Source organism: Tenebrio molitor, chromosome 6, assembly GCF_963966145.1.
Source record: "Tenebrio molitor chromosome 6, icTenMoli1.1, whole genome shotgun sequence".
In the NCBI taxonomy this organism is placed as follows: Eukaryota; Metazoa; Arthropoda; class Insecta; order Coleoptera; family Tenebrionidae; genus Tenebrio; species Tenebrio molitor.
The window spans coordinates 18475255-18491384 of NC_091051.1; the positions used below are offsets into that span (position 1 = coordinate 18475255).

The 16130-nt window shown below is 34.7% G+C and overlaps 1 long non-coding RNA gene across 1 annotated transcript; it reads right to left on the bottom strand.

The window, feature by feature from the left end:
* Window positions 1–9690: 9690 nt before the first annotated feature.
* Window positions 9691–10239, bottom strand: LOC138133518 (uncharacterized). The gene is made up of 2 exons (XR_011160392.1): window positions 9800–10239; window positions 9691–9741 (listed from the first exon to the last, which is right to left on the bottom strand). It is a non-coding gene; the product is annotated as an uncharacterized lncRNA (long non-coding RNA).
* Window positions 10240–16130: the final 5891 nt, after the last annotated feature.

Genomic DNA, 16130 nt, shown 5'->3' on the forward strand with positions numbered 1-16130 from the left:
GGTCAAACGATCGAATTTTTAGAAAAGAAATGTCAGTTGTTGGAATCCTTAAATCTATTGCACCCCAAATCGAACGTCAATCCGAATCACAATAATGCAAAAAACAATATGTCACAAAAACGAAGCACTACATCTTATGTTGCCACAAACAAACTACATTGTACATTTTGTAAAAATGACGATCATACAATCTTTCAGTGCAATGAATTTACAAAATTAAATGTAGAGGAAAGAAACGCTCAAGCTCGAAACCTGAAGTTATGTCTTAATTGTCTAAGAACCAATCATTTTGTTAACAACTGTCAGTCCAAATTCAAATGCCGTAAATGCAATCAAAGCCACAATACGCTGCTTCACAAAGAAAGACAAATCACGCAAACCAATGAAACACCAGCACAGGTAGAAAGTTTAAACGCTCATTCTATGAGGTCCCAATCATCAATTATTTTGTTATCAACCGCGATCGTTCTCATAGAAGATCGCAATAATAAGTCACATAAATGTAGAGCTCTCCTGGATGCAGGGTCCATGAACAGTTATATTACGTCATCATTTTCCAAAAAATTACGTCTACAGCAGAAAGCCGTAAATATAACCGTTGGCGGAATTGGTCAAATTTCGACGAACATCAAACAGGCCGTCCAGGTAAACATCAAGTCTCAGTACAATAAGTTTTCGGCGAACTTAAGTTGTTTTGTTCTGGAAAAAATAACCGAAAATCTTCCCCTGGTGACCATAAACATGTCTGCAATAAATATTCCAAAGGAATTACAGCTAGCCGATCCGAAATTCTTAGAAACTGCACCAGTAGACTTACTTATCGGGGCTGATTTGTTTTGGAACCTTTTATGTCAAGACCGCAAGGAAATAACACTGAAGAACCATAACAAACTAATGCTGCAAAATACCCATTTAGGTTTCATTGCGGGTGGGTCACTAAATATGAACAATAACAATAGCTCAAGCACCTGCTCGCTTTCTCTAACGTCGGTAACCGACATTTTAGAGAACCAGGTGCAAAAATTCTTCGAACTAGAACAATGCAGCAACCCTTCCGAACAAAAATGCTTTTCAAATGAAGAGATTATGTGCGAGCAACATTTTATTCAAAATACGTGCAGACAAACAAACGGAAAGTTTCTTGTTAAACTGCCATTAAAAAATGATCCTCCAATTCTCAAGTCAAACCGCGATAGTGCTGTAAAGTTTTTTAACAATCTGGAACGAAACCTAAACAAAAGGCCTACACTAAAATCAGATTATGTGCAATTCAACAGGATTTTTACGTAGACGATCTTCTGACGGGAGGAGACTCACTTGAAAACCTAATCACTTTACGAGATCAAATAATTCAAATTTTAGCTCATGGTGGTTTCTTATTACGTAAATGGGCCGCCAATCATCCTGCATTAATTCCAGATAGTCACGAGCCTAATCTCAACGTCAGTTTCGATAAGGATGCTTACACTAAAACGTTAGGGCCTTTTTGGAATCCTAATCACGATTCGTTACGCTATCAGGTAAAACAGTGCGACATTCCGAAAAGACTAACAAAACGCGAAATCCTGTCTAAAACTGCCCAGGTATTCGATCCATTGGGTCTTGTGGCGCCAGTAGTAGTAAAAGCAAAAATAATCCTTCAACAGTGCTGGAGTTTGAAAATTGGATGGGACGATCTATTACCTGAAACTATTTATTGTGCATGGGTTAAGATCTTGCAAGAACTCGCTCACTTAAACGAAATCGAAATTCCCAGAAACATAATAAAATCAAGCCCCGTACAGGTGCAACTACATGGTTTTGGTGACGCATCACAAATCGCATATGGCGCTGCTGTCTATCTAAGAACAACTGATCATAGTGGCAATCATCAAGTTCACTTAATTTGCGCTAAATCTCGTGTGGCTCCTCTTCGCGCTGTTACGTTACCACGCTTGGAGCTGTGTGCCGCCTTAACGCTGTCGCGATTATTTAATACAGTTTTACGAACGATAAATGTCAAAATTGATCAGCAATTTCTCTGGACAGATTCCACAGTCGTTCTGGCATGGATAAACGCTACATCTTCAAACTTACAAACATTTGTAGGAAATCGAGTTTCCGAAATTCAAACGCTAACGGATGCGAAAGATTGGTATCATGTCAAAAGCGAAAGTAACCCTGCGGATGTACTAAGCCGAGGTGCTTTACCTGGTCAACTCAAAACTAATAAACTGTGGTGGAACGGTCCTGATTGGCTGTCAGAAAACAACGACACTTGGCCCGTATCTAACGTAAATCTTTCGGATATTGAAATTCCAGAACGGCGAACTGTCACTCTGACCAATATTCATTCTCGCGAAAGACAACTACCGCTTCTTACAAAATTTTCAAATTACAAAAAAACTGAACGCGTAATGTCATGGGTATTACGGTTCATCAACAATTGTAGGAAGCCAAACCAAAGGCAAATCTCTAGTTCTTTAACATGTGAAGAATTAAAAGATTCCATGAAGGCCATCATGCGTTTAATTCAAGAAGTTGCATTCAACGATGAATTAGCTTGCCTTAAACAAAACAAACCGATAAACAAGAAATCACGTTTACTGTGCTTAAATATTTTTCTCGACAAGAATGATAATTTAATTCGCGCGGGAGGTAGGTTGCAAAACTCATCCTTAACTTACGATGTCAAACATCCCATCGTGCTACCAAACGATCACCATTTGATTAAGGCATTAGTCAAACACGTGCACATTGAGCAACTGCACGCTGGTGTTCAGGGAACTTTAGCCGCGTTACGTCAAAATTTTTGGATAATTTCTCCACGCAGTGTGGTACGCAAGATTTTGCACCAGTGTTTGCAATGTTTTAAAGTCAAACCAAGCGTTATGTATCCTATTATGGGTAATTTGCCCAAATCCCGTGTCGAACCAACCAGACCATTTTCAATCAGTGGCGTAGATTATGCCGGGCCTATTTACATCAAGGAATGTCGTGGTCGCAGTAAGCGTACTGTGAAGGCATATATTTGCGTCTTTGTCTGTTTTTCAACTAAAGCCGTTCATTTAGAACTAGTTGGTGACTTAACGACTCAAACCTTTTTGAATGCGCTAAAACGCTTCATATCAAGACGTGGTCATGTGTACCATCTTTATTCGGACAATGCTACAAATTTCGTTGGCGCCAATAGAGAATTACTGGAACTAAGAACATTTCTAAAGTCAGCTTCATTTAGTCAAATTACAGAAAATCTGGCTAATAAGGGTATCTCGTGGCATTTCATTCCCCCCAGATCCCCGCACATGGGCGGTATTTGGGAAATAAACGTAAAATCCATTAAAGGTCATTTAAAGAGAACAATTGGAGAAGTCGTGCTTTCCTACGAAGAATTGTATACCCTGTTAACAAGAATTGAAGCAGTCCTAAACTCCAGACCTTTGTGTCCCTTGAGTAACGATCCTAATGACCTTAATCCCATAACCCCTGGTCACTTCCTCATCGGAGAGCCATTAACTTCTATAAGCGAAAGAGATCTTACGACGACGAGGATCAACCGATTGACGCAATGGCAAAGAGTGGAACAGATGAGGCAGCACTTTTGGCACCGCTGGCAAAGGGAGTACCTTGTTCAAAACATCAATCGTTCCAAGCAGCTCCGTGGTTCCGGTTCCAGACCGTCTACCCCCGCCTTGGAAGTTGGTTCCATGGTGATTCTAGTTGAGGACAACACGCCGCCACTACAATGGAAATTGGGACGCATCGTAGAACTTCATCCCGGAAGTGACGGTGTTGTGCGCGTAGTGTCCGTAAAGACTGTCAATGGCATCTTCAAAAGAGCCACGCGAAAGGTGTGCGTTCTGCCAGCGAATGAATAGACTATGTTTGTATCGTGTAAATATTTGTTATAATTATGCATTAACCCTTTTTTTTACAATTGACTTCAATGTTTGTATTTTTTAATGTTTTTTGTCATGTTTATTATGTAACAATCCTTTTTCTAATAACCATGTTCGATCTTTGCTAATTCCAATATTTTTGAAGTCCGTGCCTTCAAGGGGGGCGGTATATGTACAAAATAATGTAATTTTGAACGTTATTGTTAGAAACAGGTACTGTAGCAGGTAGTCCTGCCTACTTTCTTTGTGAGAGGGGTGAAATCACCCACCCTTATTTAAGTCGAGATATAGCGGTAAAAACCAGAGTCTACCACTATCCTCGGTACTTAACACTTGTACATCAACATTTTGTCATACAATAAAGTTTTTAAGTAGTTATACAAAGACGACTATATCATTTGAACGGCTAATATCACCACCCAACAGTGATTAATCGTTCATAATTGTTATCTTGTTTTGTATTCGCTGAATATTTTTAGCCTAGAGAAGTGTACTTTACTCAGTTCATGTAAAAATGGAGTTATCTTGTTTTTGCAGTAACCCGACGAATGATTATCGATGTCGTTAAAACACAGCAGGTAAATATGGTGACGTGTTCTTCGTGTTCATTATCATTTATCGAACTTTCATTTGATCAATTATTGTTTGGTACAGTTGTAACGACAAAAAGTTTTATGTCTCTTCAGTAATGGGACTAATAATTTGATATACCTTTAATATTAATAACGTCCTTGGTAGAATAGTATATTAAAACACGAGTTTTATAAAATTTAATATTGAGATACGAGTCTGATTTGCAGCACAATTGCCGCAAGTGCTCTTAAGTTTTATAAAACGGATTTTTTCTACTATTTTTTCTAATTTGCAAATTAAATACATGTTTTAATTTTGGCGATTTTGTGACAGTAGATGACACTTTTATTTCAAAGTTGACACTTAAAGTAAAATTTTAAATTTATGAATCTAGACTAAACATAATTGTCATTTTTCGCAAGTGAAATTGAATAATTAAAGATGAATCAGAAATATGGCATATATCAGAGAATACCCTAGTAAATTGAATACCATAATAGACCTATTAGAGACGCAAATTCTAAAAACAAATTATTATTATATACAAAGTTATTTACGCGTAAAGGGCCCCACAGACTGCGGTTTTGTTCGACGGTTTTGTTTGACGAACAAGTCTGTTCGAACAAAAACGATGCAAATCTGAAGTGTGTCTGGAAAACCGTCGTTTTTGCTCGCGAACAAAAATGAGGAAAATTATCAGGTTTACCCTGATTATGTCCGTCGAACTTCTTCGACAGACTTGTCAATTCGAGCAAATCTGAAGTGTGTACGGTGAACGGTTTTAAAAAACGTCGGTTTTTGCAGTGGTGTAGTACCAAATAATAAAACCAGATTTTGGCGATTTGTATTTCGCGACAAATTATTGTTTGAAAATGACGGATTTTCACCAGATTAACAGAAAGTTCTTACTGGAATTTATAGAACAGTCTTCCGCCACTACATACAAATATAACTTGATATTTATACGCTCATTAAAACCTTCTAATAAAGCTGAAGTGTATGTGCAACTCGTGTTCGTCGTTTTTGTTCGAACAGACTTGTTTGTCGAACAAAACCGTCGAATAAAAACGCAGATGTATAAATGCAACCCAAAATACATTTTACTAAGCATTCATTGTGTTTTGGTAGGTATTTAAAAATTAAATCAGGAATCCAAGTAGCTAGTATTCTATTACTTTGAAAGGTTATATCTGTAATTGCATTTTTCGTTGAAATTTATACTCCATTCTTTATCTTGGTGAGTGGTCAATGCGATCCTCGTATATAAGCCGTAGGTACACATCGATTCTTAAATTTAACCAACCGTTCCCGATATGAAAATTATCGGCGTCCGTCGTCGGTCAATCCGACCGAACATTATAACCGTCCCGTGCCGGGCAATAGAGAGTTTTCGCGTTACGTTCCGTTAAAATAACCGGTACGCTATTCACGAGCAATTACCGTAATCGCTTATTGTAATAATGAATCGGTTACGCTATTGCTAGCAACACCGGCGTTAGCGTACACGGTTATCTGAAAAACGTAACGCGAAAACTCTCAACTATTGCAAAGAAGTTTGGGTTTGAGAAATTAACCGGATTCTTAAACCATAAACCGGACCAAATTTGACCGGAAAGTGTGTCTAGAACATTTTGAAATTCCCCAGCAATTTATTAAAATTTTAGAAAACGTTGCGATATGAAGATGACACGTTTGAGGTTATGTCTCGGTGCATGTGAATCATGAGCAATTTAACCTGGGAAATAATAAATAGAAAGACTTTGCGGCATCTCTGTAAGTACATTATTGTAATATTTGAATATTTTTCAACAACTACGAACGCACTTTTCCATTGGAACTTTCAAAAATCCCTAAATTCAACTTGACGGCTGAAAATTTCCCAAAGACCACTCACCAAGGTAAAGAATAGAGTATAGTACAGCGTGTTTATAAATGTCTCTTATCACGTTGCCTTTGAAAAAAGCTAATTCTCTACAAAATCGTGAACTTGACTAACAATGCACGTCAAAATAATTACATATACGTCAAGTAGACAGATTGTGAAAGATGGAATTCGAACAAAATAAATTTATTTTAGAGGCTTATTTCAGGAACGGTATAGATATTATTATCGTATCCCACCTCCACCCGGCGGCACGGCAATTTTGCCGGAGTACATACACTATTACGGATAATACTATCAAGTAATAGTGCAGTGCTTATCAACATAATTACCGGCGTCTGGCCTCCACATTTTGACTTTTTTGTGTTTTATGTTCTGTGTCAATGTTAAGGAATTTCCTCACGATGTGACATGAGTATAATAATATACCTTTTTGAATTTCAACCACCAATGTGTTCTCTAAGTCCAAAATTTTTAAATTTTTAAAAAGAGATTGGGGTACTATTCCTGTTGCTGAAATTATAAATGGTAAAATCGAAATTTTTTCTAAACACCAAAGATTTCTCATAGCAACGGAGAGTTCTAAATATTTATTAATTTTTGTATTATATGTCTGTGTTATATTGTGTGAATTTGGAACAGCTATATCTAAAAGATATGCTTGCTTTTGTTGTTTATTTAAAATAATAATGTCTGGTCTGTTATGCTGAATGTGAATGTCAGTTAAAACTGTCCGATCAAAATATAATTTGTAATTGTCATTTTCTAAACAACTTTCTGGTTTATAAATGTAATGTGGTTGTGTATCCTTTAATAAATTGAATTTAACAGCTAAATTCATGTGTATAATTTTTGCGAATATATCATGACGTTTTTTATATTCGCTTTGAGCCAAAACGGTGCAAGAAGAAATGATATGTTCAATGGTTTCCCCTTCAGTTCCGCAAATCCTACATTTATCAATGATCGATTGTAAACCGCATATGTGTTTTTTATAATTTCTTGTATTTATAACACGATCTTGTATTGCAAATATAAAACCCTCAGTCTCAGGATGAATATTTGATTTTTTAAGCCATGCATGAGAAGCTTGAATATTAATTTCTGGCTGTTCTAGCTCTTTAAAATATCTCCCATGTAAAGACTTTTGTTTTATATTTGCTATAGTGTCAGGTATATTTGGCTCAACAATATCTGAAATTATATTATCACTTAAATTTAAAGGTGTGTAACCTTTATCCGCTGAAACCAAAGCATTAAAAAAAGTGTTATCACGAGCTCTATTGAGAAAATAATTTTTTAGTGAAGCAATTTGATTATGTTGTAGAATTTCTAGATTTGAAAAACCCCTACCACCATTTTCGCGTGGTAAATTAAATCTTTCAATAGCAGATTTAGGGTGATGTTTACAAAATTTTGTAAAGAGAACTCTAGTTTGAATATTTATATTCTGTAAATTAGTTTTGGACCATTTTATAATACCAAAAGAATAGGTCAACAATGGAACAGCATATGTATTAACTGCTTTAATTAAATTATTACCGTTTAATTTTGATTTTAAAATAGATTTAATTCTTAAATAAAATTGTTTTTCTAAATTTTCTTTTATAATTGAATGTTGAATATGATTTGATTGATTAATACCTAGATATTTATAAAATTCTCCTTTATTTAAATTTTTAATGATTTCTCCTTCTTTAGTTATATATTCTAAATTTTCGTAATGACCGCGACATATTGATTGCGTTTTACACTTATCAATACCAAAACTCATGCTAATATCATTTGAGAAATTTTCAGTTATTGTTAATAAAGATAAAATGTGATTCTTTTTAGATGCATAAAGTTTTATGTCATCCATATAAAGAAGGTGATTTAATTTTGATAGTGTGGTATTATTATGTCTAATATTAAAACCGTATCCAGTGCTATTTAATAGATTTGTCAAAGGATTAATGGCTAGACAAAACCATAAAGGACTTAAAGAATCTCCTTGATAAATTCCCCGTTTAATTTGAATAGGCTCGGATTTTAATTTAGTATTGTTTATTGATAAATTTAAAGTAGTTCTCCAAAATGTCATTACATGTGATAAAAAGTTAATCAAATCCAAATTAATTTTATAAATTTTAAGAATTTTAATTAACCATGAATGTGGTACTGAATCATAGGCTTTTTTGTAGTCTATGAATGCGGTATAAATATTTCTATTATTTTTTCTAGCTTGTTCCATTATTACCGTATCTATTATAAGTTGTTCTTTGCAACCAAAACACTCCTTAACACAACGTTTTTGTTCTTCATTAATTATATTTAATTTTTGACAATGGTCGTAAATTATTACTTTAATGCAAGATGTCATAATTTTATAAATTGTAGGCAGACATGTGATTGGCCTATATTTTGATGGATTTTTAGTATCGGAATCTTTTGGTTTCAGATATGTTATACCATGGGCCAAAAACTCTGGAAATGTGTTAGGTTCCCTAATAAATCCGTTAAAGTGATCAAGTAAGCATTTATGAATACAAGTAATGAATTTGGTCACCTCCAGGGGATTTCCAGTTATGTGAACTATTAATATTTTTAACTACAATTTCAAGGCTAATTTGAATATGATGTGGATTATTGGTATCTGGTATCTCATTTTCTAAATTAGGAATCCATTCTGCCTGATTATTAAATTGAACTTCATTTGACCATATGTTTGACCAGAATTCTTTAATTTCATTTATATTTGGTATACCATTATTATTTTGAGTTTTATTATCTGCTAAATTTTTGTAAAATAACTTCTCATTATTTCTAAATAGTTTGTTTTCAAATTTCCGTTGTTTATTATTTTTATATCTTTTTAATCGTTTAGAATAAATATTCAATTTTTGTAATAAAGTGTCTTTAATTTCTATTAATGTTTCATTATATTCGTTATATTTTAAACAATGTATTCTGTTTTTATTTAAAATCGATTGAATACAGTTATTTATATGATTAGAATTTATACCCTTTAAATATTGAGTTATTCTACCTAAATCTCGTCTGATATTGTTAATGCGTTTATTTAGTCCTGTTGCTTAAATTATTTTTCTAACACTAATATCTTATACTGTTTCCATGGTGCATTTGAGCTCACACCTTATGTTTCCCATAAAATTCGCTTGTCTCTATAAGACACGTCGTCAATAGCAACGTATCTTATAGAGTCATAAAATACGCTCACACACATCATTCAAGTAACATTTTATTCATCATTTTTACAGTAATTATCACAAAAGTGAAAAGTACAATTATTGAATTGGAATTGCCATATTAGCTTCGTGCTCTTGTTCATAACATCTTCTTCTTTAACTTCTGCTGTTTCATCCAATGCAAGTGCCCGGCCATCGAAAATGGCAATCTTTACATTTTCTTCAAATGATTCTTGCCGTAGTGTGAATTAACTTTTAATGAAGTTCTACACGCTTACCCCATATCAAGAAAAGCCAAAATGACATCTTCCGTTACCTCCGTGATGCTTTTTTTTATTGTTCCGGCCTTGAAACGAAACATACACCTTTTCGTATGCACTTTTAGACTTCATTTGTAACAAATTGCCCCTTTTTTTCTTATTTCTTCTGGAACGTTTTGGCACATTTCAACGATGAAAATTGTTTTTTTCCAAATTTGTTGATATTATTACCATAGTACCCACGGCAACCTCCGCATTTTGTGTATTGTGACGCGCCTCGAATAATTTCTGAATTTATTAAAATTTCTGATAAGATGTTAGTGTTAGAAAAAATCTTGAAGACAACGCGTGTTTTATACTTTAAAAATCTCGATCTATTAAATCCTCGCTCCCTGCGGTCGCTCTGATTTAAACTACGATCTCGATTTTTAAATCGTCTATAAAACCCTTGTTGTCTTAATAGCTAAAATGGTATTATTATTATTATAAAATGTGTTTCACAGTCTAGGACTGGTTTACAAATCTATGAGGGGCATGATGACCAACTCAATAGACAGGGACCAATGGCTTAACGTGACTTCCGAATCACGAGATAGAATATAGCCTTATTATTATTATTATTGAATAAGTCAATTAACAGACTACTGTCCAAATAAAAGTTGACTAAAACAGGAAAAACAGAATTCAGCAACAGTCAGCTACAATTATTACTGCTGTCCCATGTAGGGAGATAACACTGAATAAAAACCATGTCAAATAAGCCGTTGCAGTCGATCCAAATTACACGATATAACAACCAGTACTCGGAAGTGTCATAGCATGAAGATCACAAATATCATTAAAACAGTTAAACATGGAACACATTCTGAATAAAGGAGAATGATTAAGAACAGATAATGATGGTGTCTGGGCATACTCTGTCGAGCCTTGTCTCGATCAATTCCGCATCAGATTTCCGGATTACTATTATGACGATCATTGTCTACGTCAGAAAATCAGACGAACTTTAGAACGCTTTCAGGAAACTGGGAGCGTCGTAAAAAGCAAGTCTTCAGGTAGGCCACCAGTTGCTCAAGACATTGTGGAAGATATCCGCGAAAGAATTGAAGATAATCCAAACATTTCTTCGCGGAGATTGGCACTTCAGTCTAACGTTCCTCTCAGCACTTGCCATAAAGTTGTTAAAAAGAATTTAAAAATGCATGCTTATAAAATTAACGTTTATCAGGAATTGAAACCTCAAGATTTTGAAGCACGTGTTAATTACTGCCACTGGTTTCAACAAACTTTTGACAATGATGACCTCTTAGATTTAACCTTTTATTCTGATGAAGCCTGGTTTATGTTATCAGGTTATGTGAATTCTCAAAATTTTCGTATATGGAGCACCGATAATCCTCATGCATATTTGGAAACTCCAATACATCCCCAAAAAATAGGTTTTTGGATAGCTGTTTCCAGAAGGTTAATTGGACCAATATTTTTTAATAATACCATTAATGGACAAAGGTATAGAGAACAAATTCTAAAAAATTTCATACAGCAACTCGATAAAAATGAAAGGAATTATGGTTAGTTCCAACATGACGGAGCAACAGCACATACATACAACCCAAGAAAATTAGCTTTTTTGCGACAAATTTTTGGAAACAGGATTATTAGTCGTTTTACTAATAATTCGTTCCCAGCCCGTTCCCCTGATCTCACTCCTTGTGATTTTTCCATTTTTGGCTACCTTAAAGATAATGGGCCGTATCACGACACCGTTATTAAAGTTATCGTTAACTAGAGTCGTGATTAAAGTAAACATAAAACGATATAGATTTATGCAATTATAACCTACCAGAAAGAGATGAATTCGTCACTAAGGTAATTAGAGTCATGATTAAATTTAATAGGGGTGTCGTGATAGGGCACATTGGGCCGTATCACGACACCCTTATTAAATTTAAACGTGACTCTAATTACCATGGTGACGAATTTATCTCTTTCTGGCAGGCTGTAATTGTATAAATCTATATCGTTTTTGTTTACTTTAATCACGATTTTAATTAACGACAACTTTAATAACGGTGTCGTGATACGGCCCATTGTGTTTAAGAGAACATTTCAAAATTTGAATGAACTTGCAGAAGAAATTATAAACGTTTGCAACAATATTAGGTAATCAAGAAATGTTGCAAAATATGTTTGAAAATAAAAAAAGACGGGTTCGGTTGTGTCTTGCGGAAAACGGACGTCATTTTCAACATTTGATGTAAAGCCTTTTATTTGTTACTAAATTGTAAACGTCATTTATTCGAACTGTCACTTGACGTTGAAAAGTCATTTTAACTGGCTAGTAGCGTTAAATTGACAGCAGACCAGTTATGAATTTAACAAGTTAGTAGAGAAATTTGAAATTTGGAAAGGATAGTAGCGTTTTTAACATTTGAACATTTTTATTTCTTTGTTTCATACAAATTAAAATTAAATGTACAATTAGAATTTCCGCTAATGTCGAACATTCCTGAAGCGGAAGTGAATTCGCTCGTCATTGGACAATTAATTGTAGAACCTCCCGAAGTGGAAGCCACATTTGTCGAAGTGGAAGCCACATCTGTTGAGTTTCGTCCAGGAAACATTTTTTTCGCAATTTCAATTTTTTTATTGATAGAATCATCCACATAACCTTCCGCAAGTCCACTACTTTTCCATCCTCCCGCACGTTTTAGTGTCAAAATATCTCCACCTGCATCCACAACCATTGTTGCTGCTGATCGGCGAAATGAGTGACCTGTGTATAATTCAGGTTCTTGTAGCCCTACGTATGTTGCAATTTTTTTCGGTACACCGCCAATAGTGTGCTGGCCAACATTGAGGGAAATACATTTGCCATTACGGTAGGTTAAAAAGAAACGTAATTGGTCTGCTTGACGAGGACGAAGAGCTGCATATTTTCTGTACAAAACACAAGGTTGAAAACTGCAGCCCTCATCTGTGATCGTAAATCTCCTTGTTGTTAAATTCTTTGTATTCCGTAAAGTGACGATAATATATTTCTCAACATCTTCTACGTCCTTCACCGTCAACGAGAGAAGCTCGTCACACCGGCAAGCACCAAAAATTTTCATTTTCACTTTATATAACAACCATTAGTCATCAGGAGCTTCAACAAGAAATTTTTCCACTTGCTCTTTTGTTAAAACCCTTGCCTTCTTCGGCACGTAACGCTCATTCTTTCTCTTGAGAAAAGCAATTACCTTATGAAATCTACAAATGTCAAGTTAAAATATCACTTTTTTGACAACGTTTGTAATAGGAAAACAAACCTGTGAACTTCAGCATTTTCTTTAATTTCCAGGCAGCTTTTTAACATGGACCATTTCGACCACAAAGAATTGGGGCTAAATTTGTCTGATAGTTGGTGAAGATACACCAAAAGAACGTCTTCCGTTACACCAGTTACGTTATTGTTTTTCTGCCAATTTTTAAATTCTTCATATTCTCGTTCATATCTTGCTAAAGACTTCGCTGGCAGTAAACTGGAAGCCACGTTTATAGCTTCCTTTTTGATTTCTTCTGGCACGTTCATTTGAGAAAAAATCTTGACGGAAATAAACAATTTGAACAAACGGCGCGTTGTCATAGTAATTGTACTTCTAAGGTTTCTGAGTTTTGAGCAATAATTTGGAAGAAAACAGAATTTGATCATTTTTAATTTTATTTAGTTGTTTACAATTTAGTAACAAATAAAATATTATACAAGACACGCCAGGTAACTGGTTTTACTGGCTCAAGGAGGTAACTGACTCGTCTTCGACTCGTCAGTTATATCCTCCATTCGCCAGTAAAAACCATTTTACCTGGCTTGTAATGTAAAATACTATTATTATTCATTTTTCTAAACATTGAAGCCTTTAATAGTTATTTACGAACCAAGTGCGGGAAACGATGTTCCCGCATGAGCGCATTTTTTAAAGCACGAGCGACGAAGGAGCGAGTGCCTTTAATTAATGTGCGAATGAACGCAAGATGTCTTCACGCAAGTGGTTCGTACAATATTTTTTGTACGAAAATTTTCTGTTTTAATACATTAAACATAAACGAACATAAAACCAAGTAGGCAGTGATCTTTGGTTATTGGAAACAATTGCTTCACTTGATATTTCAATTTTTGCAATAATTTGTAAATTTTTTAGGAACAATTTTCAACGATTATAAATCTTTCTGTAATTTTTTAATGGAGGAAAACCCAGGGAAGTTGTATTTTATGAACTAAATGCCTCAAAGGGCCAGAGTTTTTGGCAATTTTTACATTCGAGTTGACCGGGAAGCACTCGTTTCGGAGCGAGCGTTGGATGTTGGAAGCGTTGCTTTCAAGGCTATGAGTACAAAAAATGTATTAAACATTTCAAATATGTCGGGTTCTATTCTTTTTTCTAGCAGGCGTGCCCGTTTCTCATTCCAAACATTTACCCTTCTTCAATAATTGTTTTAACTACTTTGGCCACTCCACCTTTTACTTTTGTGTTTGTCTATACCGCTATACACAAAACCATAATTTTCGCTGTACTCAGCGTTCGTTCCTTTTTGCTTGTTCTCACTCAGAACGGCTAAATCTATTTGATATCTTCTTTCTAGTTCGACTGAACTGGGCCTCCCATGTACTTGACTCATTTCGTTCTTGGAAAACTTGTCTCTTTCTTGATCGGTATTCCATGAACATTCCAATTCCAACAACTAAAATTCATAAACCATTTATCGTTCAGGGTCTGTTTTCGTTTTGATGCGTCCTGGTTTTGGGGATTATTGAATTTTAGCTATTGATATTTTTCACGAGTACCAGTGTCCTGATGGCTCAACCCCTAGCCTGAATGGCGAAAGTATTTTTTTAGGGGTTTCTTCCCTTAGTTTGGTTGTCTTTCCAGAACATTAGAGTCCCGCCTACCCTTGTTTTGAATCCACTGATCTGCTCCTCTGCTCTCGTTTGCTTTTCTGACTATTCGTATGTTCATCTAGTAACCCTAAGCCCTTCTAGGGTGCCAGCATCCGGATCAGATGAATCCTGTTTTTTTTTTTTTAGAGATGGTTCCTCCTCTAACCTTCATTCTTTTTCAACCTGGCTTAAGACAGACTTGACTGAAATCAAATCTGCCTGAAATGTATAAGTCTATTTCACGTTTACCTACCACTTATACTACGACCATCACTTTATTGGTAAAAGGGTAAAACATTGATGGCATTGACATTTTGCACTGACATTTTTGTTGTCAGATTACACTTAACCTCAAATTTATTATAGTACTGGTTACCATTTGTATGAATCTAATTTTATGGCAAACCGCGATCACAGACATTTATAAACACCCTGTACTATTGCGATCAAAAAATTTTGGACACTATTGTCATCGTGCTGTCATATATTCTAAAAGGACCCTTATGTATTAATATGTATTATTATGATTGCGTCAATTTTGAAAATGTGAATGTCAGATTTACCGAGAAAATATTCAAAAAGTTGTAAAAATCAGACAAATGGAATAGAACGAGGTTTTAATTAATAAAAAATATAAAACAAATACCCAAATGTACTCGCATATTAAAAAAATTATATTTTAAACTGATGTCAAATTGACAACAATTTCATCTTTCAGGTGACAGTTTCAATAAAGCATGATTTAGAGTAATTTTTTTAATGTGACAGAAGTTTGATGTCTAAAATTTTATGATCGTAATAGTACTTATGAAAATGTTTTCGAACGATGACAGAACTGACATGATCCTATTTACCCATTACTTTTGTGAGTTTAATTGCTTATAATTTTTCGTAGCAACCACCTCCACCCGGCGGCACGGCAATTTTGCCAGAGTACATACACTATTACGGATAATACTATCAAGTAATAGTGCAGTGCTTATCAACATAATTACCGGCGTCTCGCCTCCGCATTTTGACTTTTTTGTGTTTTATGTTCTGTGTCAATGTTAAGGAATTTCCTCACGATGTGACATGAGTATAATAATATACCTTTTTGAATTTCAACCACCAATGTGTTCTCTAAGTCCAAAATTTTTAAATTTTTAAGAAGAGATTGCGGTACTATTCCTGTTGCTGAAATTATAAATGGTAAAATCGAAATTTTTTCTAAACACCAAAGATTTCTCATAGCAACGGATAGTTCTAAATATTTATTAATTTTTGTATTATATGTCTGTGTTATATTGTGTGAATTTGGAACAGCTATATCTAAAAGATATGCTTGCTTTTGTTGTTTATTTAAAATAATAATTGTTATTAATAGTATATTATGCAACAAGATTTATAAACGGCACTTTAGACACGCGTTTTATGTTAGGCACGAGCGAA